At 48.0% G+C, this 24541-nt stretch overlaps 1 pseudogene; it reads right to left on the bottom strand.

Moving 5' to 3' along the window:
* Positions 1 to 13854: 13854 nt before the first annotated feature.
* Positions 13855 to 17787, bottom strand: LOC118666849 (annotated as a pseudogene).
* Between the last annotated feature and the right edge of the window lie 6754 nt (positions 17788 to 24541).

The following is a 24541-nucleotide window of genomic DNA, read 5'->3' as shown; positions in this document are numbered from 1 at the left end:
AACCCAGGTATGTGTCCTTGGCCAGAATCAAACCTGGGACCCTTCAGTCCGCAGGCTGACGCTCTATCCACTGAGCCAAACCGGCTAGGGCAGCATTTTCATCTGTTTTATTGCCTGCCTGACCATATTGTTGTAATTTTCTTAGACAATGCATTTTCACTTTAATTTTGAAAATTTTATAGCTTGCAAATATCATCTCCCTGACAGCACCATGGTTTCCACAGCAGAAAGCAGTATATATTTTATAACTGCTATTTAGAACAATTTGGCATTATTAATTTGTTATTTTAAGCTTGACATGTGGTGTCTTTTTGTTACATTAAAAGTAGTATAATCAAATTTTAAAAAATTTAATTGGTGGTTAACACTCTTTATGTCTTCTTTGAATTATCCATATCTGTCTCATGGTCATAAAGATTTTCTCTAATATTTTCTTCCAGGAGTTCAAAAGTTGTATTTTCTTTTCACACTAACTGATTAACATTTATTGTTTTAGTTGGTATGAGGCAGAGATCTGTATTTTAACATATAAATTGACATTAGCCTAACACCATTTGGTGGTTAAATTATCATTATACTGTATGCTTTGAGGCAATAAATTTCTCTAGATATACACTTAGTTACTAGATAAATAGATTTTACATTATTTTAAACTAGAGGCCCAATGCATTAATTCATGTACGAATGGGGTCCCACGACATGGCCTGCGGGGATTGGGCAGAAACTGGCAGTCCAATGCCACCTGCCACTCCTGCCTGCCGCTCCAGCTCATTCTGGCCCTGTTCCTCCTGCTGTGGGCTTGGGCCCAGTCAGTCTTGATCAGGATAGGCTCGCACTGCTGCAGCGGCGCTTGCCAGTTGTGAGCCCTGTGTCTGACACCTGTCCAAAGGAAGGTGAGGGGGACAGGATGCGATCGGCCCTGTGGGCGGGCAGTAGGACTGCCTTGCCAGCCCAGTACCTGGATCCATCCCACTGACGTTTGTGCTGATTGTTGGGAGCCACCGAGTGGCTGCTTTGATACTGTTTCTTCCTTGAGGGCCTAGAGAGGGGAAGCAGCCATGGTTCCCAAGGCTGACTTGCAGGAGGCCTGTGGCACTGTCAGGATTGTGCCGGCAGTGCTGGTCCGACAGTGCCTGGCCCATTCTCTGGAGATTAGACCTGCAGCACTACTGAGGGAGTGAGTGGCTGCTGTCGGGCTGGTGGGCTGCCTGGACAGGTCAGTCAGCTGAGCAGCACTCCCGCTATGGGAGCTCACTGACCACCAGGGAGAAGCTCCAGCGTTGAGCGTCTGCCCCCTATGGTCAGTGTGCGTCATAGTGACCAGTCGACCAGTTGTTCAGTCGTTTGGTTGCTTAGGCTTTTATATATATAAAGGCCCAATGCACGGAATTCATTCAAAGGTAGGCCTTCTCAGCCCCGGCTGCCTCATGGCTCTGCCCCCTGCCTGTACCCTCCTTGGCCTGGCACTGCCTGTGTCCCCCACCACACACCCCTGGTGCCCCAGTTCCGTGGAGCCCCCCTAATTGATTGCCCCACCAGCCGGTGCCCTGGGCCTCACTCTTTGGGGCAATCAATTGCAGAGCCCCCTCATTGATTGCCCTGCAGAGGGTGGCCTGGGCCTCTCTGTGTGGGGTGATCATGGGGCAATGGCGGGGCCCACCCGACAAATCGCATTGCACCCACCTTGGCTGGCCTGGCACCAGTGTGTGTCATAGCGTGGTCATCCGGAATGTCTTCCAGATGGTCGTTCTGCTTTTCAGTCATTTGGTTGATTTGCATATACACTTTTATTTTTATAGATAGATCATTATTTTAATTGTGAATTCTTGTGTAACACATTAAACACTTGGAAGTATTCTTTAATTTATAAATTTTTAAAACTGCTGATTTTTTGTTAATTTTTAATTTAGAACATTATCATCAAAGAACTTACTCTGTAGGATAGTTGTTCTTTAGTATTGGTAAGACTCCCTTTGTTGCATAGTTCTTCCTCAGTTTTTTGGACTGTTTTTCTATGCTTAAAAAGAATGAAACTACTTTTAATGATGTGTAAGTTACATGTATATGCATTAGATCAAGGTTAACATTTTATAAAATTTTGACCCTATCAACCAAATCCATACTCTTACTTAAAATAATTATCTCCTAGAAACTGATAGAAGTAGAAGATAAAATTAGCAAGAATATAGAATTTTTAAATTTCATTATAATAAGCCCGATCTTAAGGATGTATCTAAAATTCTCCAGCTGACCTTTAGAACAGATTTAGTCTTATCAAGACGAAAGTGACATTCACAAAATGTGTCCATATATAAGGCCAAATGATGATATTATGTATACTGAACAGCAAATTTCATATAATTTTAGAAGTGAAGCAGAAATTCTACGATTATAGGATGGAATGAAGGAGAATAGCACGGAATAAATATTATGCCTTTGAAATGAGAGAGAATGCTATTGCTTCCTTCCATAGATTTGGACTAATCAGTGGGAAATTGGGAAGAGATACGCAGTTAGGGTCACTCACCAAAATATAAGTCTCACCAAGTTACACTGGGACAGGGATAAAATAGGCTGTTGGAACTGGAAAGTGAAGGCAGAAGATTTCCTCAGCCATAGATCTCCCTGAATATTCTTTAATCAGTAGAGAGGAGAGAGAAGTCCAGATAGCAAATGCAGGAAAGATCAGCAAAAAGGAGACTTATGAAGGCAAGTCTCCTCTGCAGAGATGGCTGTTCAGTATTCTGCAGCTGAGAGGGGACAGATATGCCTAATTATATTTTATGTTGTCCTTAGTTTGATTCATAGTTAAGTTTCCATTATCATGAATCCCTCTCAGAACCTAGTTTGTGGATCATACATTCATTCCACTCTATGTTCTTGATAAGGTTTACCAAAGAAAATACTTTGACCTTACCTATAAAACTGGTCCTTTTACAAATTCATCTTCATATATCTGTGTTTTTACATACCAAACTGAGAGCCAAGTGGGGGAGAACCTGAAACCCTCAAAAGGGATTTCCTCTAATATTATTAGTTCTATAATAGTGTAATGTTATGTTAATTTTTAAAAAATGTTTTTATTGATTTCAGAGAGAGGAAGGGAGAGGGAGAGATAGATAGAAGCATTGATAGAGAATTGATCAGCTGCCTCCTGCTTGCCCCCTACTGGGAATGGAGCCCACAACCCAGGCATGTGCTCTGACTAGGAATCAAACTGTGACCTCCTGGTTCATGGGATGATGCTCAAACAACTGAGCCACATCACCTGGGCTGTTTTTTCATATATTTTTATCTAGCCATTCTAAGTGTTTGCAGCAGAGGAGGTGGTCTATATTAAAATATTTCTCCATTCTGATGGAAATGCTGCATCATTTTTTTTATTCAGTTTTTCCTATAGCAGAAATCATATTTTGTATGCAACTTTTACTAGGTGTACTGGTTAATAATGGTAGATTTTATAATCAAAGAAACATGATAATTTCAAGAGAAACATCAAAAGTGCTTTATTCAAAGTAATGTCCATCGCTTGCTACACATTTCCCCCATCTTTCAGGTAATTTGTGGATACTGTCCCAATAGAACTCTTCTTGTTTTGAGGCAAACCATTCAGAGACCCAATTTTCCACTTCTTCGTGCGTTTTGAAGTGCTGCTCAGAATGTGTGTCTGCCATCAATCAGAACAAGTGGTAAACTGAAGGAGCAAGGTCTAGTGTATACAGCGGGTAGGTTAATACTTCCCAGGCAAGATCTTTTAACGTGTGTTTAACTGGTTTTAAAGTGTGTGCTGGTGTGTTGTCATGAAGCAAAATTACTTTGCCATGTCTTCTGGCCCATTCTGGTGGTTTCACAATCAAAGCATGGTTCAAATTGATTATTGGTTGTCAGTAGCAATCAGTATTAATGGTTTCACCTGGTTTTAGAAGCTCATAATACACCACTCCTTCCTGATCCCACCAAATGCAGAGTATTGTCTTCTTTCCGAAGTGATTTGTCCTTGCAGTCGATGTTGATGGTTGACCTGGATCAACCCATGTTTTTGTGCATTTGGGATTCTCAAAATAAATCCACTTTTCATCGCCAGTCACAATTCGATGCAAAAAAGACTTTCTTTCGTGCCATTGAAGCAACATTTTACTGATGATTTTTCGGTTTTCCATTTGTCTCTCGTTCAGTTGATGTGGCACCCATTTTCCTTCCTTTAACATCTTTCCCATTGCTTGTAAATGATCGGAAATTGTTTGCTGAGCAACGTTTAATATTTCTGCAAATTGTTTTTGAGTTTGGCACACATCTTCATCCAATAATGCTTGTTATTGTTGGTCTTCAAACTTTTTTGGTTGACCTTGACGTTCTTTGCCTTTCACATCGAAATCATCACTTTTAAAGCGTTTAAACCAGCGTTCACAAGTATCTTGAGATGGAGTATGTTCACCATAAGCTTCCCGAAGTTTATGATAATCTTTTCTTCAAAATAAAGTAATGAATTAAAATTCCCACAAATGCTCTTTTTTTGGCATGAAATTCGACATTTTTAAGGTAAGAATATCTATGATGTTAACGCCTTAAGAACACTTGACATAAGAAGTTTTGAAGCTTGCTGTTAATACAACAAAATAGCATACATATCAAATTTATATATATCAACATATGTGTAACTCCATCTATTGAAAAAAATCCACATTATTAACTGGTACACCTAGTAAGGCTTTAGTTTTTCACTTAGTGTTATAACAATAAGATTTTCTATGTTATTACAAACTATGACTTCTGAACCGCGTCCAGCATGGCCAGTGGTGAACCTGAAGAGGGGCGGTGAAGAATTAAAGAAAACAGATGAGAGAATATAGTTGGGGCCAGGTGGATCACCTCACCTGGATGAGGACACAGTGACACAGCCTATGAAGCCGAGTTCTTATTTTATAGTCAGATCACACAAAGCAAAACAAGGGCGTGGTCAAGATGTTTACATTGCTTTTGCAAGTTTCAAATGTGCTTCTTTCCTGTTGTGGCAATTCTCTGAAATCTACCAAGCTTTGTTTTGGCAGCACTTGCTGCACCTCCCACAGCACACATCTCTCAGCTACCTAGGACAGGTGGTCAACAAACTGCGGCTCGTGAGCCACATGCAGCTCTTTGGCCCCTTGAGTGTGGCCACGAAGTTTCAATCACTCTGTATGTGCATGCCCGCACGTGGTATTTTGTGGAAGAGCCACACTCAAGGGGCTGCAGTTTGCTGACCACTGATCTAGGACTACAAGGTTGGACTGTAAGGTCAGGCTTACAACCACAGCCTTTGTCTAAAATTGTGCTGGGAGAGCCTTGCCCTCCAAGCTGGGACTTGTATGTGGCTTTGCCACAAGAGGACCATGCCCTCGCATCAGTCCAAGGCTTGAACCTGTCCAAACGCTGTAGCCGCTCTCCATAGACTTCAACTTAATTGGTAACCAAATATTTCTCTACATGCATGTACCATGAATTATGTTTACCATTTTACTATGTTTTGACATTTGGGTTGTTTATAAGTTATGTATTCTCATAAATAAGGCTATGTTGAACATGTTTGTTCCCCATTTTATTCTAGATTACTGCCTTAGAACTGAAAATTCTAAGTATTTTACAAAAATTTTACAAAAATTCAGGCATGTGTTTATATGAATACTAAAGTCCCATTGCACAAAATTTGTACACGGGTAGAGTCCCTAGGCCTGACCTGCGACCAGGCCAATCTGTGGGGTGACCAGTGGGACAATTGGGAGGCCCTCACTGGCACCTGCCTTGGCTGGCCTGGCGCCAGCTGCTCGCTGGCCCTGCTCCCCACCACCACCAGTTGCCTCCCTCTGCAGGGTGACTGGCAAGGTGATCGGGAGGCCCCCGCTGGCACCCACTTTGGCTGGCCTGGCACTGCCCACTCACCGTCCCCACCACTGCCGCCGGTCGCCTCCTCTGTGCAGTGATTGGGGGCCCCCGTTGGCACCTGCCCTGGCTGGCCTGGGGCTTGTGGGATGGGGGCAGCTCCTGCATTGAGTGCCCCCTTGGTGGTCAGTAGGTTCACAGGTCATTCCACCATTCAGTCTATTTGCATATTAGGCTTTTATTATATAGGATCCTTAAATTGACCTTTTTGTTGTTAATTCTCACCTGAGAATATTTTTTTCATTGATTTTTGTAGAGAAGAGAGTGGAAGGGAGGGAGGGAGGGAGGGGGAGAGAGACAGTGATTTGAGAGAGACACATGGATTGGTTGCATCCAGCATGCACCCTGACAGGGGTGGGGAACAAACCTGCAACCCAAGTGTGTGCCCTTGACCGGGGATCAAACCTGAGACCCTTCAGTGCATGAGCCAGTGCTCTAACCGCTGAGAACACTGGCCAGAGTGAAAGTGACCTTTTAAAAATCACTACAATTTCAAGTAACCTGAAGAGGGTAGTCTGGATAAATATCCACAGATGATAACCAGAAGATATAACTAGCTCCAAACTGTCGTTTTCCAACAAGTGGCTAAATTTCTGCTGTGAATACCTCCAGCGGCAGTCATTATGCATCCTTTCTTAGCAGCTTGTTCCATCACTTAGTTTTCTAAGATTACTGTTATAAATATTTTCATATTTAATCTTAATTGCCCCAAGCTTTCATTTGAGCTATAAATATGTATCTGTGCGCTCTCACCCACACATTTAATAATTAACAGCTAATTGGTATCTATGTAAAAATGTGTAGCTCATAGACCTCCTGTCCCTAAAAAGTTAGTGTGTTCGAATTTCTTCACATAAAGAATTGAAAGTTTCAAGAAGTAAAACAGAAAATGTAGCCAGAAATATATCAGAGAAACTCAAAGAGAAATAAATTATCTAGCTGCCCAGCCATAGGCCAAAGCTAGCCCAAGATCAATAGTAGTTACAAAACAGTAAGTCTTCTGCCTTCAGGGAGGCAACTAAAATCTCTACTAGCAATTAAATAGCCCAAAGCAACAATATGAACCAATTGATCAAAGTTATAGGGAGGCAAGGTTTGGCTTACTGTAAGACAAACTTTCTAATAGTTGAGCTATTCAAGCACATAATGAGCTGGAGAATTCCTAGCACTCAAGACCCTGTAGCACTTGGATTGTTCTTACCAGCATATTACAGAGAGATTCTCACATCAACGGTCTTGAAACATTTTTTAGAATCATTTCTACAGACAAAAACTTTTGATGAAAACTGATTATATAAAACAGAGCTTCTCTAGCTGAAGCTTGAGCTATCCATGTGGCTACCTTCTTATACCTCAAGTCATCTGTACAGCAACATAGAACACAGCTTAAAAATCCTTTGATACACAGGATTAAACCAGGTAGAGACCTTTAAATTTTGTTCATGAGCTGAGACGCTGTAAAATTCTCTCTTTCGTGTGTGTGCACTTATATGTGTTTTAGAGTGGAGTGAGGGAACTGTTTGGTGGAAATTCCGTATTTTAGAAGTCATAATATACTAGTGGCCCCAGTGCACAAATATCGTCCTTCAGCCTGGCCTGCACCCTCTCCAATCTGGGACCCCTGGAAGGATGTCCTACTGCCAGTTTACAGGTATTGGGCCTAAATCGGCAGTCGGACATCCCTCTCGCAATCCAGGACTGCTGGCTAACTGCTCACCTGGCTGCCTGCCTGATTGCCCCTAACCACTTTGCCTGCCGGCCTGATTGCCCCCAAATGTCCCCCCCCCGCCAGCCTGATCACCCCCAACTGCCCCTGTGCCAGTGTGCTCGCCCCCAACTGCCCCCCTGCCAGCCTGCTTTCCCCCAACTGCCACCCCTGTTGGCCTGCTCACTCCAAACTGCCCCCCACAGTCCTGATCACCCCCAACTGGCTCCCCTGCTGGTCTGCTCACCCCCAATGGCCCCCCCACCCCAGCCTGATCACCCACAACTGCCATCTTATCCTGGCATGATTACCCACAACTGCCCTCTCCTCTTGGACTCTAACTGCCTCTACCTTGGCCCTGCCACCATGGCTTTGTCCAGAAGAATGTCCAGAAGGTCTCCTGGTAGATCTCCCAGTCTAATTAGCATATTACCCTTTTATTAGTATAGAGGCCTGGTGCACGGGTGGGGACCGGTTCGTTTGCCCTGAAGGGTGTCCCAGATCAGGGTGGAGGTTCCCTTGGGGCGTTGGGCAGCCTAGGCGAGGGGCCTGTGGTGGTTTGCAGGTCGGCCACACCACCCTTGGTTGAGGGTCCCTGCTGGGTTGCCTGGCCAGCCTGGGTGAGGGGATGATGCCTGTTTGCAGGCTGGCCAGGCCCCCCGTAGACCCAGGTCCCCAGCCACTCCTTCAGCTGCGGCCAGGGAAGACGGGAAGCTTGGCTTCCTCCATTGCCGGGTCAACCCAAGCCTCCAGCTCTGTGGCCACTGCCATCTTTGTTGGGTTAATTTGCATACTCGCCCTGATTGGCTGGTGGGTGTAGTGGAGGGATGGTCAATTTGCATGTTTCCCTTTTATTAGTGTAGACTAGAGGCCCATTGCAGGAAGATTCCTGCAGGAATAGGGCTTCATCAGGCCTATTCCTGTAAGAATAAGGCTTCCTGCGGCCGGAGTGAAACAGTGTAGGGAATAGGCCCAAGGAAGCACTATTCCTGCAGGAATCTTCCTGCAACGGGCCTCTAGTCTACACTAATAAAAGGGAAACATGCAAATTGACCGTCCCTCAGCTGCCTCGGCTCCGCTCCCATCTCCACTGCCTTGGCTCCTGTCCTTCTCTGCTGCTTCTCTCCCTTCTGCAGTGCTTGGCTTCCTTCTATGCTGTCCTCAGTCTTCACTCCATGCCTGCGTATGCAAATTAACAATCATCTTTGTTGGGTTAATTTGCATACTCTCTCTGATTGGCTGGTGGGTGTAGCAGAGTGACAGTCAATTTGCATGTTTCTCTTTTATTAGTGTGGACTAGAGGCCCAGTGCACGAAATTCGTGCATGGGGTGGGGGTCCCTCAGCCCAACCTGCACCCTCTCCAATCCGGGAGCCCTCAGGGGATGTCCTACTGATGGCTTCGGCCCACTCCCTGTGGTTCTCTGCTCTCTGAGGGACCTGCCTGCTCCACACCATGGCGATGAGCAAGCAGGCCCTGCTGGGTGTTGCCTGTGGGCAGCACTTGCCTGCTCCTGGGCCACGCTTGGTTGCTCCTGGGTTGCCGTGGCGACGGCCAAGCAGGCCCTGCTGGGTGCTGTCTGCAGACGCTCTTGCCTGCTCGGGGGTTGCTGCAGCAATGGCCAAGAAGGCCCTTCTGGCCGCAGACACTCCAGAGGCGGCAGAGCAGCGAGGCTTGATCTGCTACCAGAGTGGGCGGATCCTGCCTCTCCGCTTGTTCCCCGCGACCCCTGGCCGAGCCGACAGACCCAAACACTCAAGCAGCAGGGCTGAGGGGACTTGGCGCTGCCATCTTTGTGATGGAGTGATGGTTAATTTGCATATTACTCAGATTATTAGGATACTGTTTGAGTCATAATCTGTATTATCTGGCATTTGTCATTCTAGGTGTTGACTCAGAATGACCAGACCAATTACATAAGCTTTATTTCTGCATGATAACCAAGTTTTACACTATTTCATGTTCATATTCTTCGTATCCTAGCCCTGATAAGAGGCATTTAAAGATAATTGTTTTAGTGACCATTTACCTTTAGCAAAAAATTCATGCACCTAGCACAGAAATCAAAATATATAAATGGATGGAAAGTGACAAGTAATTCTATTTCCACACTTGTCCGGATTGATCTTGTTTTCCCCTAAACTCATCAATCTTACTAGTTTCTTTTACGTATTCTTTTTCTTTTCTTTAAAATTAATCAAGAAACTGGTTAATTGCTTTATTTTGTTACAACAATAAAAAATTCTCCACCTTTCACCCTTACAATTTTAAACATCAGATTATTGTTGGAACCAATATATTGTATTCATCATTTACAAAGAAAACTATTTGCTGTCTACTCGGTTTCCCACAGGCAACGGGGGACCCAATATTCACAGAAATACAGATTCTGAACATTTTTAATTGTTGAAAAAAATGAGCAAACTTCCCATCAAAAGTGTCACAAGAAATTGGGTAATACAACAATGAAAAAGATTCTCAGGTTTTGAAATATTTCTATATAACACCAAGGTGTAGATTCCTCTCATTGTATTTACAAGTATAATGTTCTAAAAATGCCTTTTTCCAGGGAAAACTGATGTGGTCAATTTATGGGATTTAATTACACAATTTCACTTCAACTAGTCTAAATTCAGTGTGCTTGGTATAAAGCCACCCTTGAGAGATGGGACGGAATTAACCTCATTCATGCAGTACCATAGGAGCTCATTTAGTATTTAGAAACACTTGACACCAGCATGCCTTCCTAGCCATCTCCTCATAAACAATCTGAAACAACATATATATTGTAAACTAGAGGCCCATGTATGAAATTCATACGTGGGGGGTAGGGGGGGCGTTCCCTCAGACTGGCCTGTACCCTTCCAATCCGGGACCCCTCAGACATCCCTCTCGCAGTCCAGGACCGCTGGTTCCTAACTGCTCACCTGCCTGCCTGCCTGCCTGCCTGATCGCCCCTAATCACTCTGCCTGATTGCCCTTAACGACTCTGCCTGCCTGATCACCCCTAACCACTCCTCTGCCAGCCTCATTGCCCCTAACCGCTCTGCTTGCCTGTCTGATTGCCCCTAACTGCTCGCTGGGGGGCGGGGCCTGCCTGGCAAGGGGCCATGGTGGTTCTGGTCTAATAGTACGGTCATGATGCCATTACAGTCTCTGTCCTTTTTTTATATAGGACTAGAGGCCCGGTGCACGAAATGCGTGCACTGCGGGGGGTGTCCCTCAGCCCAGCCTGACTCCTCTCACAGTCCAGGAGTGCTCAGGGGATGTCCTACTGATGGCTTAAAGCAGGCCTAATCTGACTGGCCTTCCTCTGCGGGAGGCAACTGGGCTGATCAGGGGAAAGTGCCGCCCCCATCACCCTGCTGCTGCTGCCACTGCTGGCCCTCAACCCTGGCTTCTTAGCGCTGGCCCCAACCCTCACCACTGGTGGGAAGGGGGCAATCTGGGGCCAGCCCGGCTGGGGAAGGGCTGTGGGAGGTTGAGGTACAGCAGGTTGCATCCTGTCCAGCCTCTGCAGAGGTGTGGCACCGGGACCAGGCCCACGCCATGCCTCTGTGGCTGCCTCAGTGGAAGGGCCGTGGTGCCGGACTGGCCTGAGCCATGGTCTCTCCTACACCAACGCCTCTCCTGCGCCACCTCTGTAAAAGGGGCAAAGGTGCGGCCCTCTACCATGCAGTGCTGCCGTCTCCTGCGGCCTTGGCCTCTCATGCGGTGCTGGCTCTCCCACACAGTCTCTAGTGCAGCGCCAGCTCTCCTACGGCCTTGGCCTCAGCCTCTCACGTGGCAAGGTTCTCCAGAGGACTCAGCCTCTCACTCAGCACTGGTTCTCCCAGACCTTCTCCCGCAGCCTTGGCCTCTTCCGTGGTGCTGGCTCTCCCACGGTGCCAGCCCTCCCATGGCCTCTGCGAAAGGGGTCATGGTGCTGGACCTGCCCACGCCACCGCCTCTACTGCAGCGCTGTCCCTCGGCCCTCGCAGCCACTGTAGCTTTGTCTAGAAGGATGTCCAGAAGTCTTCTGATCTAATTAGCATTTTACCCTTTTATTAGTATATACTAGAGGCCCGGTGCACAAAAATTTGTGCACTGGGGGGGGGGGGGCTCAGCCCGGCCTGTGCCCTCTCGCAGTCTGGGACCCCTTGGGAGATAACAACCTGCTGGCTTAGGCCTGCTCCCGGGTGGCAGAGGGCAGGCCCAATCCCTAGGTGCAGCCCCTGGTTGGGCTCAGAGCAGGGCCGATTGGGGAGTTGGGGCGCCGCCCCCTGTCATGCACAGAGCAGGGCGGATCCGGAGGTTGCGATGCCACCCTCAGTCACGCTCAGGGTAGGGCCGATTGGGAGGTTGGGGCACCGCCCTCTGTCACACTCAAGGCAGGGTCAATAGGGAGGTTGCAGCGCCACCCCCTGTCACGCACAGAGCAGGGCCGATCAGGGGGTTGGGGCGCTGCCCCCTATCAGTCACAGAGCAGGGCCCTTCAGGGGGTTGAGGAGCTCCCCCCTGTCATGCACAGAGCAGGGCCAATAGAGAGGTTGTGGCCACGCCCCCTGTCACACACAGAGCTGCAGGGCGATCAAGGGTTTGGTCACTGCCCCCTGTCACCCTGATCCCAGTGCTGGGAGGTCTCCTTGCTCCGCTGATCCCGGGGCCAGGACCCCTCTCGGCTCCGCTGATCCCTGGCCAGGAGGCCTCTCAGCTCCGCTGATCCCGGGGTCCTGAGGCCTCGCAGCTCTGCTGATCCCGGGGTCCTGAGGCCTCGCGGCTCTGCTGATCCCGGGCCGGGAGGCCTCTCGGCTCCGCTGATAACCGGGGCCAGGACGTCTCTCGGCTCCGCTAATCCCGGGGTCTTGAGGCCTCGAGGCTCCACTGATCCCAGGGCCGGGAGGCCTCTCAGCTCCGCTGATAACCGGGGCCGGGAGGCCTCTCGGCTCCGCTGAGCCTGGGGCCGGGACGCCTCTTGGCTCTGCTGATCCCGGGGTCTTGAGGCCTCGCGGCTCCGCTGATCCCGGGGCTGGGAGGCCTCTCGGCTCCGCTGATCCCGGGGTCCTGAGGCCTCATGGCTCCGCTGAGCCTGGGGCCGGGACGCCTCTCGGCTCTGCTGATCCCAGGGTCTTGAGGCCTCGCGGCTCTGCTGATCCCGGGCCGGGAGGCCTCTCGGCTCCACTGATAACCGGGGCCGGGAAGTCTCTCGGCTCCGCTGATCCCGGGGTCCTGAGGCCTCGCGGCTCCGCTGATCCCGGCCGGGAGGCCTCTGGGCTCCTCTGATCCCGGGCCAGGAGGCCTGTCTGCTCCACTGTTCCCGGGGCCCTGAGGCCTCTCTTTCCTGCCGCTTCAGGGCTGTTTGGCTTCGCTCCCCTTGGAGCCTGAGTATGCAAATTAACCGCCATCTTTTAGCTTCTATAATAGAAACATTGTATCTTTTGGAGTTGTTGCTTCAGGAGCTCAGAGCCCCCCAGCTGCAGAGGGGGAACCTTGGCTTCCTCATCGCTGGGGCAACCAAGCCTCCTGTTCTCAGCTGCCTGGCTGCTGGCCGCCATCTTGGCTGACAGTTAATTTGCATATCGCCCTGATTAGCCAATGGGAAGGGTAGCGGTCGTATGCCAATTACCATGTTTCTCTTTTATTAGTGTAGACTAGAGGCCCGTTGCAGGAAGATTCCTGCAAGAATAGGGCTTCCTGCGGCTGAAGCAAAGCAGAGAAGGGAGCGAAACCCACTGAGGCAGGTTTCTCTCCCGCTCCCTGCCGCTCCGGCTGGGTTTTTTTCTCCCCCTCCCAGCCGCTCCAGCTGGGTTTCCCCTCCTGCCTCCTGCCTCCGCAGCCTTGGCTCCGTTCCTGTCTCCGCTGCCTCTACTTTGCTCCCTTCTGTAGCGCTTCGCTTCCACGTTGTCTTCAGTCTTCGCTCCCAGCCAGTATATGCAAATTAACCGCCATCTTTGTTGGCGGTTAATCTGCATATCTCGCTGATTAGCCAATGGGTGTAGCGAAGGTACGGTTAGTTACCATGTTTGTCTATTATTAGATAGGATGATATACTTCAGTAAATATATGAACAGTAATCAATTAAGTCTCTTTAAGAATAAAATATTTAGCCCTTTATATATCAACTCAGACCATGAAAGGTAAAATTGTTCATCAAAAGGTACATTATTTTCAAATATATAACCTAGGAGCTAAAGTAAAAAACAAACAAACAAACAAAAAAACGTTTTTTAATTCAGAGCTCCACCCAGGCCGCTGTCAGTGGTCAAGCGAGGAGACAGGTCCTCTGCCCTGAGGATTGCTACTGCGGGTCTCCAGGAGGCTGTGTTTTCTCCCGCGTCTTCTTTAAGATACCCGCTGCACTGTGGCACGGGGTCACTTGTGGAGGGCGACGGGGAGGGGCTCCCGACACTGCTGTCTTCATTGCAAACAGTAACACTCAAACCAGAAGCCACAGCACCTCCCGGGCCTGCCTTAGCAGCGGGCACCTCCTGGGCATTCTCAAGCTCTCCCAAGTATCCCAGGGCTTTGATGACATCAAGCTACCCATTGGACACGTGTGGTGATCAGAAAGCCATGGGTCAATGCACATTCTGTGAAAAATATGCTTGCATGGCAGATTCCTGATAACATGCTTCTCCTTATGCACACTGCACAATTCTCAGTGTGCACGGCGGTGCCCTTTTCTCCGTGCTTTATTGTGTGAAGCGGAAGCCGGCCAATAACTTACTTGTTGCTTTTCTATGGCTCTGGCTTCCAAACTGAGCCAGTATAAAGGAAACGTTGTATATAGTAAAATATTAGCCATGCTAATGAGATGATCATCATGGTGATGAAGGCGATGACCAGGAACACCCCTGACTGGCCACTGATGAACTCTTGGACATGGCGGGTCCCAACCCCTATGGTCATTTTGACTTGGATTTCTTTTTGTATCAGATCCAAAATTCCTTTGTCTTTTGAGTAGCTAACCATAATGACCTATATTTCCTGTCCCCACGTGGGAAATGGGCGCGGTGAGGTTCCTGTGGCGCTCCTCGTTATAAATCACCATGGCCGGCTGAGGTGTTTCTCCACGCCATCACCAACACCTTGTCCTTGAAGGTGCAGCTCCCACGTGCAACCAGGGCGACCCAGAACGTGGCTCCGCGGCCACCCGGCGCGGGCACCACGAAGTGCATATTGGCGTGCAACCCTCAGGGTTGTCCCTGGCCCGCGGGAAGCCCACCAGGCCCAGTGCGCCCTCCTTGGGGGAGCTGTCACTGAAGCAGCCACTGTCCGAGATGCTGAACATGGTCCAGTTCAGCTCCTGGTCCACGTACTCGAGGGTCACCACGGCTGAGTACCAGACTTGGCTGACTACCCAGAAAGCCAGAATGCTGCCCTAAGATAAATGTCAGGCCCCAGGAAGAAGGTTAAAGAATTTATAGAGTGTGGTTAACTGCCTGCTGTGATCTGTTAACTTAGAAATGCATTGTTCTTTCTGGTGGTCTATGTGACTACCCACCACATGGCTTTATTAACCCCCTATGAGAAAGAGAGCCCTTCCTGGGAGGGGTTGGATTTCTCCCCTGCTGGCCACCACTGGCAGCAGGCCTGTGTAGGTAAGTTTGCCTGTGTAGGTAAGTTTCTCCTATGAAAGCTCTTATGAGTTTGAGTGAGGCTACATATCAGTTCTTCGGAATTGACCCTAAATTTAGAATGTTGGGGCTTTTCCCCAACAGTTGGTGCTGTGAGCAGGATTTCTGAAGAACCCATGAAAGCCAGGAGTGAAATGGGGGGAAACGGGCTCCTCTGGAGGAAATCCTAGGATGGCCATGCTCATGCTTTGCCCAGTTTGCAGAAGTATTGAAGGCTTGGGGACCAGTGAGTGAGTATGGAGATGCCCTGAAAACGCCTGCCAGAGTAGCAGAGTTATGGGAGTGGCTGAAGATAGGTAAGGAAAAGCAAGATGTGAAGGCCACAGTGGTCACAGTACGCTGGCCCCTCCTTTGTGCGTGGGGTTCTCTTGGGAAGAGGCACTAGCACTAGCTGCTAGGAATCACCATTTGGAGAAGAATCTCCGGTTAGAAAGGGAAGCCCACATAGCGCTGGCTGCTCCTACTGAAGGGCTCTGGCAACATCTGTGCATTAGTGATGAGAAGGTGTCCCAAATAGCTTCTAGTTCTTATATATTTAAGGCCCGTCACCTATGTTGAGGTGCGGGGGGTTCCCATATAGGTGCTGCTCCTAAGTGGGACATGCACAGATGGTCTGGACCATCCGCTTGAGGCTTGTGCCAGTACCTTCTGGTCAGACCCTTTGACAGAGACAGCACCGTGATCTGAGCCGAGCCGGAGAAATTACACACAGACAAACAGGTTAGATGCAAGCACACAGGGGGTTTATTTTACCAGTTCCTGATGGGTCTCAGACGCTGGGAAGGATCCACCTGGCGATGCTCGCTGATACACACAAAGGGGTAGACGGCGCCGTTGGCTGCTGGCTCTTTCGTCGATCGACAGTTAATTGGGCAGATTTTCATGCTGGGAACGGAGACATGAGCACACACAGGTCCTCAGGCTCTGTCGACAGGAGAGCTGTGTGCTGCTGGGTCGATCAGACTGTCTGGTTATATACCCCTCTGTAGGCGTGGTCTTCGTTGGTGTGTGTGTTATCATCGGCTGCCATATGTGGATCCACCCGGGGTCTGTTAATCTATGGGTGTGTACAGGCTTTGGGCGTTCCCATCAGATAGGTTGTTTACTAGTACTAGTTGGGTTACAAGGGTGCATTCTTGGGTCTCACACAGTATTCCTATGTCTAATAATAGGTACTATAATAATTATTGTAACAGTACACACAGGGCTACATGCTTTAAGTCATACAGTCTAAGGTCCTAACATTAAATACCACAATGATTACTATAACAGAAGGTAGAAACTTTAGCCTGTAGGGCAGTGAAACTGAAAGGGTCTGGGCAGTCATGATCAGGGCACATTGGGATCCCAGGACTTGTGACCCCACGGAGGATTCATCCTGCTCTTCCCCCTTATTAGAGGAGGAAGAGGGGAACATAATAGAGATACCGGAGTTACAAACACGACCAGTAATGGTGACAAAGGTTAAGACAGACCACCGTGGCTGCAGGGATTGAACCTAGCCAATCTCTGTGCAAGAGAGGCGTCAGTTCACTTTCACCAAAGAACATACCTCAGCTGTCAGGAGAGGTAGGAAACAGGTATAGACAGAAAGGGAAGGAGTCTGCAGCAGGCCTGTTGCTGCATTTGTGGGACTCTTGATGGAGAGATAAGTCGAAATTAGCCTTAATTACCACACAACCAACTCAGATTGCGCCTCTCTGAGGCTGTGAATGAAGAGCGGGTCTCCCTACTGGCATGGATACGGGGGCATGGGGGGAAGCTTGGCCCAGTGTGGGCCATCTGCTCTCCTCCCAACCCTGCTGGCAGGTCCTAGAAGAACTGTAGGAATTAGATCTTGGGATGAGGAATGCTGTTTATGGACAGCATTTCTGGGCACCTGATAGTGAGCTCTTTACCTCTGGCATGAAAGATAATATACTACAGTCTTCCCCCAACCCCTGGTGTGGATCCTGAACCCCACGGTTAGACTGCCGATAAATCACATGGCCCAGGCTATTGCAGATTTAGGAGAAACAGAGCCAGAAGATGGGCTAATATTCTGACAACCTGCAAGAAGGGTGGGAAGTGTGGAGAGAAGGGTGTGATCGGGGTCTCCCCACCAACAACTGTGGTTTGATTTCATGAAAGTGGGTACACCATTAGAGAAAATTGACAAATAGCCAAATGCTATTTTGGCACAATTGTGGCGAAAACTCAAGCCTGGACAGCTACCTCATAAGAAAGGACCCCTTTATGAGAGGACCCTGAGCAGCTGAGCTAGGGAAGTGGCCTATGGCTCCTCACCTCCACTGTAAGGGCAGCACAGGGGACCAGAGCCTCCATGTACAGCTAATCATCCAATGGACACCACGGAATAAACAACAGGTCTTGCCTCTGGTAGATACTGGAGCATGCCAAGGAGCTTGCTACACTGATCTATGGTCATGTCCGTGCGGTTACTGGCTATGTTACTGCTATAGGTGGCTGTGGGGTAGTTCTGTAAAGGGGAATCCAGTCTTGCTCTGCACACAGATTGTTCAGTTGCCCTGAGGGCCTGTGAGGTGTTCATTTCCCCCCTACCTGAATATCAATTGGACATCTCCATCTTCGCTCCATTAAGTCAAATATCCACAACAATTAGGAGAGTTCCGTTGTTTGTGGCTCCGGAGAAGGAAGCCGGTGCCGAGGGGAAAGGGGAGATGGACCCTGGAGCTCCGTGCAGGGAGGAGGCTTACATTGGTGAGACGGTATCATTTACCTGGGGGCTTGCAGAGATCACTGATGCTGTTAAAGAGCCACAAAGAGTGGGCACAATCCATCCAACTCATAGTCCTTTTTTATCATTTATCTTTATTATTGAAAGTATTACAGATTTTCCCTTTTTACCCCCTTGGCCCCCTCCAACCTAGGCTTTCACCCTATTATTATCTGTGTCCATGGGTTATGCATATATAGATAGAAGTTCTTTGGTTAATCTCTTCCTGCCCCCCCCCCCCCAATCTGAGAGCTCTCAGTCTGTTCCATGTCTCTCCATCAGTTTCTCATGGATCAGTTTTGTTCATTAGATTCCACATGAGTGAGATCATGTGATACTTGTCTTTCTCTGACTGGCTTATTTTGCTTAGCAAATGCTCTCCAGGTCCCTCCATGCTGTCTCAAAGGGTAAGATATCCTTCTTTTTTACAGCTGCATAGTATTCCATGGTGTAAATGTACCACAGCTTTTTTATCCACTCAGCTACTGATGGGCACTTGGGCTGTTTCCAGAGCTTAGCTATTGTAAATTGTGCTGCTATGAACATAGGGGTGCATACATTCTTTCCAATTGGTGTTTCAGGATTCTTAGTCCTTTTAACAGCCCTGTCTGGCCAGTCCATAAACCAGACAGGTCCTAGCAGGTGACTGTGAACTACGGGGAACTTAATAAAGTAGTCCTTCAAATCCATGCTGCTCTTCCTTATATTGCCTAATTATTGAATGAAGTCAGTGAGTCTCTGGGAACATACCATTTTGTATTACATTTTGCTAATGCCTTTTTCAGTATTCCCATAGACTCTCAAAGCCAAGACCAGTTTGCCTTCAGCTGGAATGGAGAACACTGGATGTCTCAGGTGCTGCCAGAGGGCTACCTCCATAGCCCCACCATGTGCCATGGTTTAGTAGCAAAGATATATCTATGTGGGAAGGTGGGGAGGGGGTGGCATTACACCATTATATTGATGACATTACACTAACTGGTAATGACCTTGCTATTTTATATAAGGTGTCAGAGCATCTGCTGAAGCCCTTAGAAGGACGGGGATGGGTTGTTAACTGAAAAAAGGTGCAAGGGCCTGGGTCCTCTGTCAGATTCTGGGGACTTGTCTGGTCTGGTAAGACTAAAGTCATTCCCGCTGCTGTGCTGGACAAGATCCAAAATTATTCTGTGCCAGAATCAGCGAAACAATTGCAAACGTTCGTGCCATTGCTGGGATATCGGAGGCCTTTTATTCTCTTTTATACCCCATGTAGCTCAGCTGTTATGCCACGTGTGTGGGTTGTAAAGAAAGGAGCAATTGAGATTGGAGACAAGAGCACACTGATGCCTTGGCAAGTGTAAAGGTGGCATTTAAACAAACTCAATAATTGGGGGTAGTGGATGCAACCAACCCTGTGAATTAGATGTTTCGGTCTATCCAGAGGGCTTTGGGTGGGGCTTATGGCAAAAGCAGGATGGGAGGAAGGTGCTCCTAGGTTTCTGGTCCCGCTTGTGGGAGGAAACTGAGCAGAGGGAGAGTGCTATGAAGAAGCAACTGCTGGCAGCATACCTTTGTCTGCAGCATGCAGAGAGCATCACGAATGCCTTGCAAGAGACACTGAGGACACGATACCCCATTGCCAGATGGACCTGGGAATTTGCCAAACCCCAGTTGGGTGGCTCAGTCCACTACCCTGCATGAGTGGTGTGCCTCCCTGCAGCAGCGATGTGCTCTACCGACCAGTTCAGTAGTGCTGAGCCGCATGTCATCTTGGGCCCAGTAACATGTATAAGTGAAATGCCCGTGGGTTTGTGGACAGACACATCCACCATTAGAGTTGCCTATTAAAGAAGGTCGGGCATCAATCCCTGTGCCTGCCTGGTACACTGATGGGCCCACTGAGGGCAACCCTCCCTGCTGGACTGCAGTGGCCCTGCAGCGGAGGGCAGACACTACATGGTTGGATGGAGGAACCAGCAGAGCAGTCCGAGGGCAGATCTACAAGCCGCTTGGATGGTTCTAATGCATGAATCGAGCCCTATCGCTCTGGTGACTGACAGCTGGGCTGCCTGCCAAGGCCTCATGTGGTGGAGAGGACAATGAAAAAAGGACAAGTGCAGCACCACCCATGATGGGAGCTGAAATGTGGAATGAGATCTGGGGAAGGACAAGAGGCTGTGGAGGCCACAGTGTACCATGTACCAGCCCACAGTGTTACAACCCCTCCAGGAGATCAGGAGCCGCCCAGGTCCGCTACATAGAGGAAAGCAGTGACCCTCAAGAAGTCGCCCACTGGCTCCATAGACTGAACACAAGGTGGTACACACTCTTTGGGGAATAGTCTAACAAGTGGGCATGCGCCTCACCCATGCCTCTATTAAGGAGGCATACCAGGAGTGTACCCTTTGTTCCCTTGAATGCAAGAGCCAATTGCCATGGCATCTTGGACAGATAGCAAGGGCACCAGCCATGAGGTGGCAGGTAGACTATATCAGACCCTCGCCACCATCTCAGAAGTGCAGATACACGTTAACATGCATTGGTACTGCTACTGGCCTGTTGTTAGCAGCTCCTAGTAAGAAAGCAACCCAGCAGGGACTTAGGCAACTGGGTTCTCCATACAGACGGCCCAAGGGACTCATTTCACTGGCCACCAGGTGCAGGAATGGGCCAACGAGAACAGTTAATGTGGCATGTCCATCTGCCCTGTAATCCTAAAGCCACTGGATGGATGGAGAGCATGAGTGGACTGTTGAGACAGGCTCTGTGAAGAGAAACCCACTCTTCAAAGGGGCGGACATAGGTTTCCAGGAGCTCTGATGGACCCCAACAGCCAAGCCAGACAAGCACGTCTTAGTGCAAATCATCTTTTAACCAGCGGACCATTGACAGCGATGAGGATTCAGCTAGAGAGCTGGACCCAAATGGACTCTGCCCCTGGGGCACATAGTGCCTTATTGTTGACGGCTCCACATGACCTGGGGCCAGGGACCGGTCACCTACGAGTACCTTGGGTATGGCACGTCCCCCCAGGTGGTTTGGGCTCATTGGAGCCTACGTGGAGGGACAAATCTTAACTTGCAGATAACTCCTTGGTTGCTTCCAACACCCCCTCGTTAGCTAAGGGCACACCCTTCACGGCAATTTGGGGTATTATCATTCCTCCCCTTACATTAGTGCCCCCACCTGCCCCATCCCCTGCTGGGAGCTCAGTGTGGCGGTATAAGCCAGGGCAGAAACCACTCCCAGCCACAGTGCTTAGTACAGGTGACAAAGTAGCCTGAAGTAGCCTGTATTGTTCCTGAAGCTTATGATTTGCCATTGCTCATGCCTGTAACTTCCGTGTCTTTCTGGCCACAGCCTGCAAGGTAACCTGTTCCCCACCTGGGCTCCTGCCTTGGCGGCACTCCAGAATGAGAGCCACTGCTGGGTCTGCGGAGAAATGCCCTCTTCTGCTGCCGAGGGACTCGCATGGACTAACCACATCTCAGCTCTTCAGCAGTTAGGAATTGTTCCTCTGTGCACTTGGTTTCAGTCTGTGTAGCTACCTTGGAAGGGGGCTCTTGTTGGGCATTATTATTACTGTTTGTGTGTGAATTATGTCGGGCACCTATGGAGTATACTGTTGCTGTGCCTTCCGACTCCAAACCATTATGGTGTGAAGGGTCCGAGGGAATTTGCGGAAGATTGGCGCGTAGAATGGAAGGACCCATGTTCCATCTGGGGTGGAGTGTACGGGACTAACTCAGATGCAATATGGCTCCAGCAGTAAAGCCACTGGGAAACGTTGGACTCTCTGCTTAACCCTCTGTGACTGTTTAACTCTCTATAGCCTCGGCCTTGGCTGACTACCCGAAAGCTGGAATGCCACCACTGGGAGCAAGCAGCTGCTTTGCCTGTGTACGCCGGTGTCTCTTATTAAAGCTCTTTTGAATTTGAACAAATCTACATGTCAGTTCTTTGGAATCAGTCCTGAATTTAGACTTTTATGGCTTTTCCACAACAATTGGTTCTTTAGAGAAAGTGGATAAAAATCAGGATAATTCTTTTCTCAGTTCTTAAAAGTACTTGCTCACTCTTCCAAATGTTTTTTTTTTTTAATTTCTTCATTATCTAAGACCATTCTGATGTTCTCATTTGTTTGTACCAAAGGTTTCTGAAATCTGTACATTCAGAAATAGGAAAAGCTTCTATATAGTGATTTCTTCCCTGCTCCCCCCAAAACCTTGATTGAAAGTGCCACTTCCTCCTTTCCACCGAGCCTCAAAGATACCATGTACTCTGCCTCCCTTTGCTGGGTCACTTCCTTCTAAGATAAGTTGTGATGCTAAAGATGGAACATAACGCGACTCAGAGGGTGATATGCAAAAACATGTTGCGCTGAAAAAGCAGCTAGGAAGAAATTGGTCTCCATGTAAGCCAGTTTAAAAAGAGGAGAATGAAGCCAGCTCAGAAAGAAAAACAGGTGAGTGAAGGAGGGGGAAAGATGAGGGCAGGGGACGAGAGAAGAGAAGATGTAAACAAAAATATGAGAGAGGGGACAGGTATTTCAATAGGATAATGGGAAAAGAGAAAAGATTGAGGATAAGGCCATGAAAGGGCCTTTCATCTACTCCAGACATGTGGAACTTAAGGGAAGAAAGGATGCCCCAAATTAATTTTGTGTGCTGGGTAGTTCTGTTTGTAGTTAACTATATGGTTGATAGTTTCAATGCTTGAAATATTTTTATACCATGGTGATTCCTTCACTTATTAAGGGTTTATCATTTTAGTACCTTCAATAACTTGGAAAAATACAAAAAAGAATAAAGTCTCCAATAAGAGATCTTGATGGAATAACAGTCATGACCAGAGAAGACACCTGCAGGGTAGTGTGTGGTCAGCAGCAGGTGCCCTGGCACCGCGTGCACACTGCAGTGTTAGTCATCCTCAGGGTGCTGGGAGGGATAAGCAGAATCACAGAGGTGAATGCTGCTGGCACAGTGCCTGGCACAGAGGAGCAGTTGGATGCCCTTTCTCAGGGAGGCCCGTCGTCATGGTAAGTCAGGAAAGCGGTGACGGAACAGCAGCGACTACATCAAGGTCTGTCACCTAACAAGCCAAACGGCTCTACGAGACATTCCTGTACATGGAAGAGCTGCATTACAGTGGAGTTACGGGTTGAAACCACCTGCTACTTGGCATTTTAATCCTCAAACATTTCCATCTGTTGGACATTATCCCCATTGTACAGAACATATATTAATACTGAGCGTTAGAGAGTTTAGGAAACCTGCCCAGGATCTCCTCCCGTAAATTTCCAGTTGAAGTCTGACTTAAAGCTGGGTCTGTGTCCCGGGTTCAAGCTGTTTCCGTCACACCATGCTTCTGTTTTGCGTGGAATTACAATAACAGTGGCAAAATAACCAAAGGAGGCAACATTTCATTCCGTCCCAGTCACTATTGGGGAATTTTATTTCCATCCAGAAGTTTATATGTTAAAATATAGGCTCCACAGAAATTTTGGAAAATTTGCATCAAGTATATAATGTGAATGGGTTCTAGTTTTGTTTAAACCTACAGATCAACATGTTTTTTATGGAGATAGTTTTTTTAATATCAAGTTTTGCTTCTGATCTTTGAACATCTGTAAGAATTGCTTTTTGAATAGAGACTTGTCTACCATGAACATTTTCAAGTTTTTGGAAAAAGAAATGTTTTAAAGCAGGCTTCTGTAGGGACTTGTGCACTGAAGTGCTGTTTCAGCTGCCTGGCCTGCAGCCAGCTCCCCCTCTTCAACCCCCAGCACGCCCCCCCCCACCCCACCTCCACTCCCCGGGTGCTGAAGGCAGGCCTCCACATTGGAGGTCTGAGCAGTTTATGATGCACTTCGAGTCCATGGTTTCACAGATTACTAGATCTGAGAGGGCTTTATGGAGAGTTTATTTTAGCCAAAACACCCAGAAAATAGACTCAGAGAGATGAACCTTCTTTCCCAAAGTTAGGCAGCTAGTTAAACTAGGACAAAAGGAATTACACTAGACCCTTGCAAACTGCAGGGTCAGGGGCACCAAAGCCCTGCTCAGTCAAAATCCACATAGGACTCTTGACTCCTTAGAAGTGTAACTAGTAGCCTGCTGTTGACCAGAAGCCTTACCAATAGCATAAACTGTAGGTGCACACACGTTTTTGTGTTAATTTATATTCCATACTATATTCTTACAATAAAGTAAGCTAGAGAAAAGAAAATGGTACTAAGAAAACCATAAGGAGATAAAATCTGTTTATAGCACTGTACTGTATCAATACCGTAAATTTATGCCCAATTTAGAAGATTAATCATCTGTCAGTACCTATATCAATATTGTCTTATGGATACAAACTACTGTAGATATTATACGTATTACTAACACAACATCAAAAATGAAAGGATATATAAATTTGAGAGTGGTTTTGCTGGGCCTGTTGGCTTTACATTATGTATATATATATATGGATCCTTGCCTCACATGTGCTCTCAGAAAAGAGAACCATGGCCCATCTCTGATACTACGGTCCACACATGCCAGATACATATGCTATTTTACCCTTTTTTAAATTCTCTTTG

This window comes from Myotis myotis, unplaced genomic scaffold (assembly GCF_014108235.1).
Source record: "Myotis myotis isolate mMyoMyo1 unplaced genomic scaffold, mMyoMyo1.p scaffold_m19_p_12, whole genome shotgun sequence".
Classification (NCBI taxonomy): domain Eukaryota; kingdom Metazoa; phylum Chordata; class Mammalia; order Chiroptera; family Vespertilionidae; genus Myotis; species Myotis myotis.
Note: the sequence above shows the minus strand (reverse complement) of the source record. Positions and strands in the feature narration are given on the sequence as shown.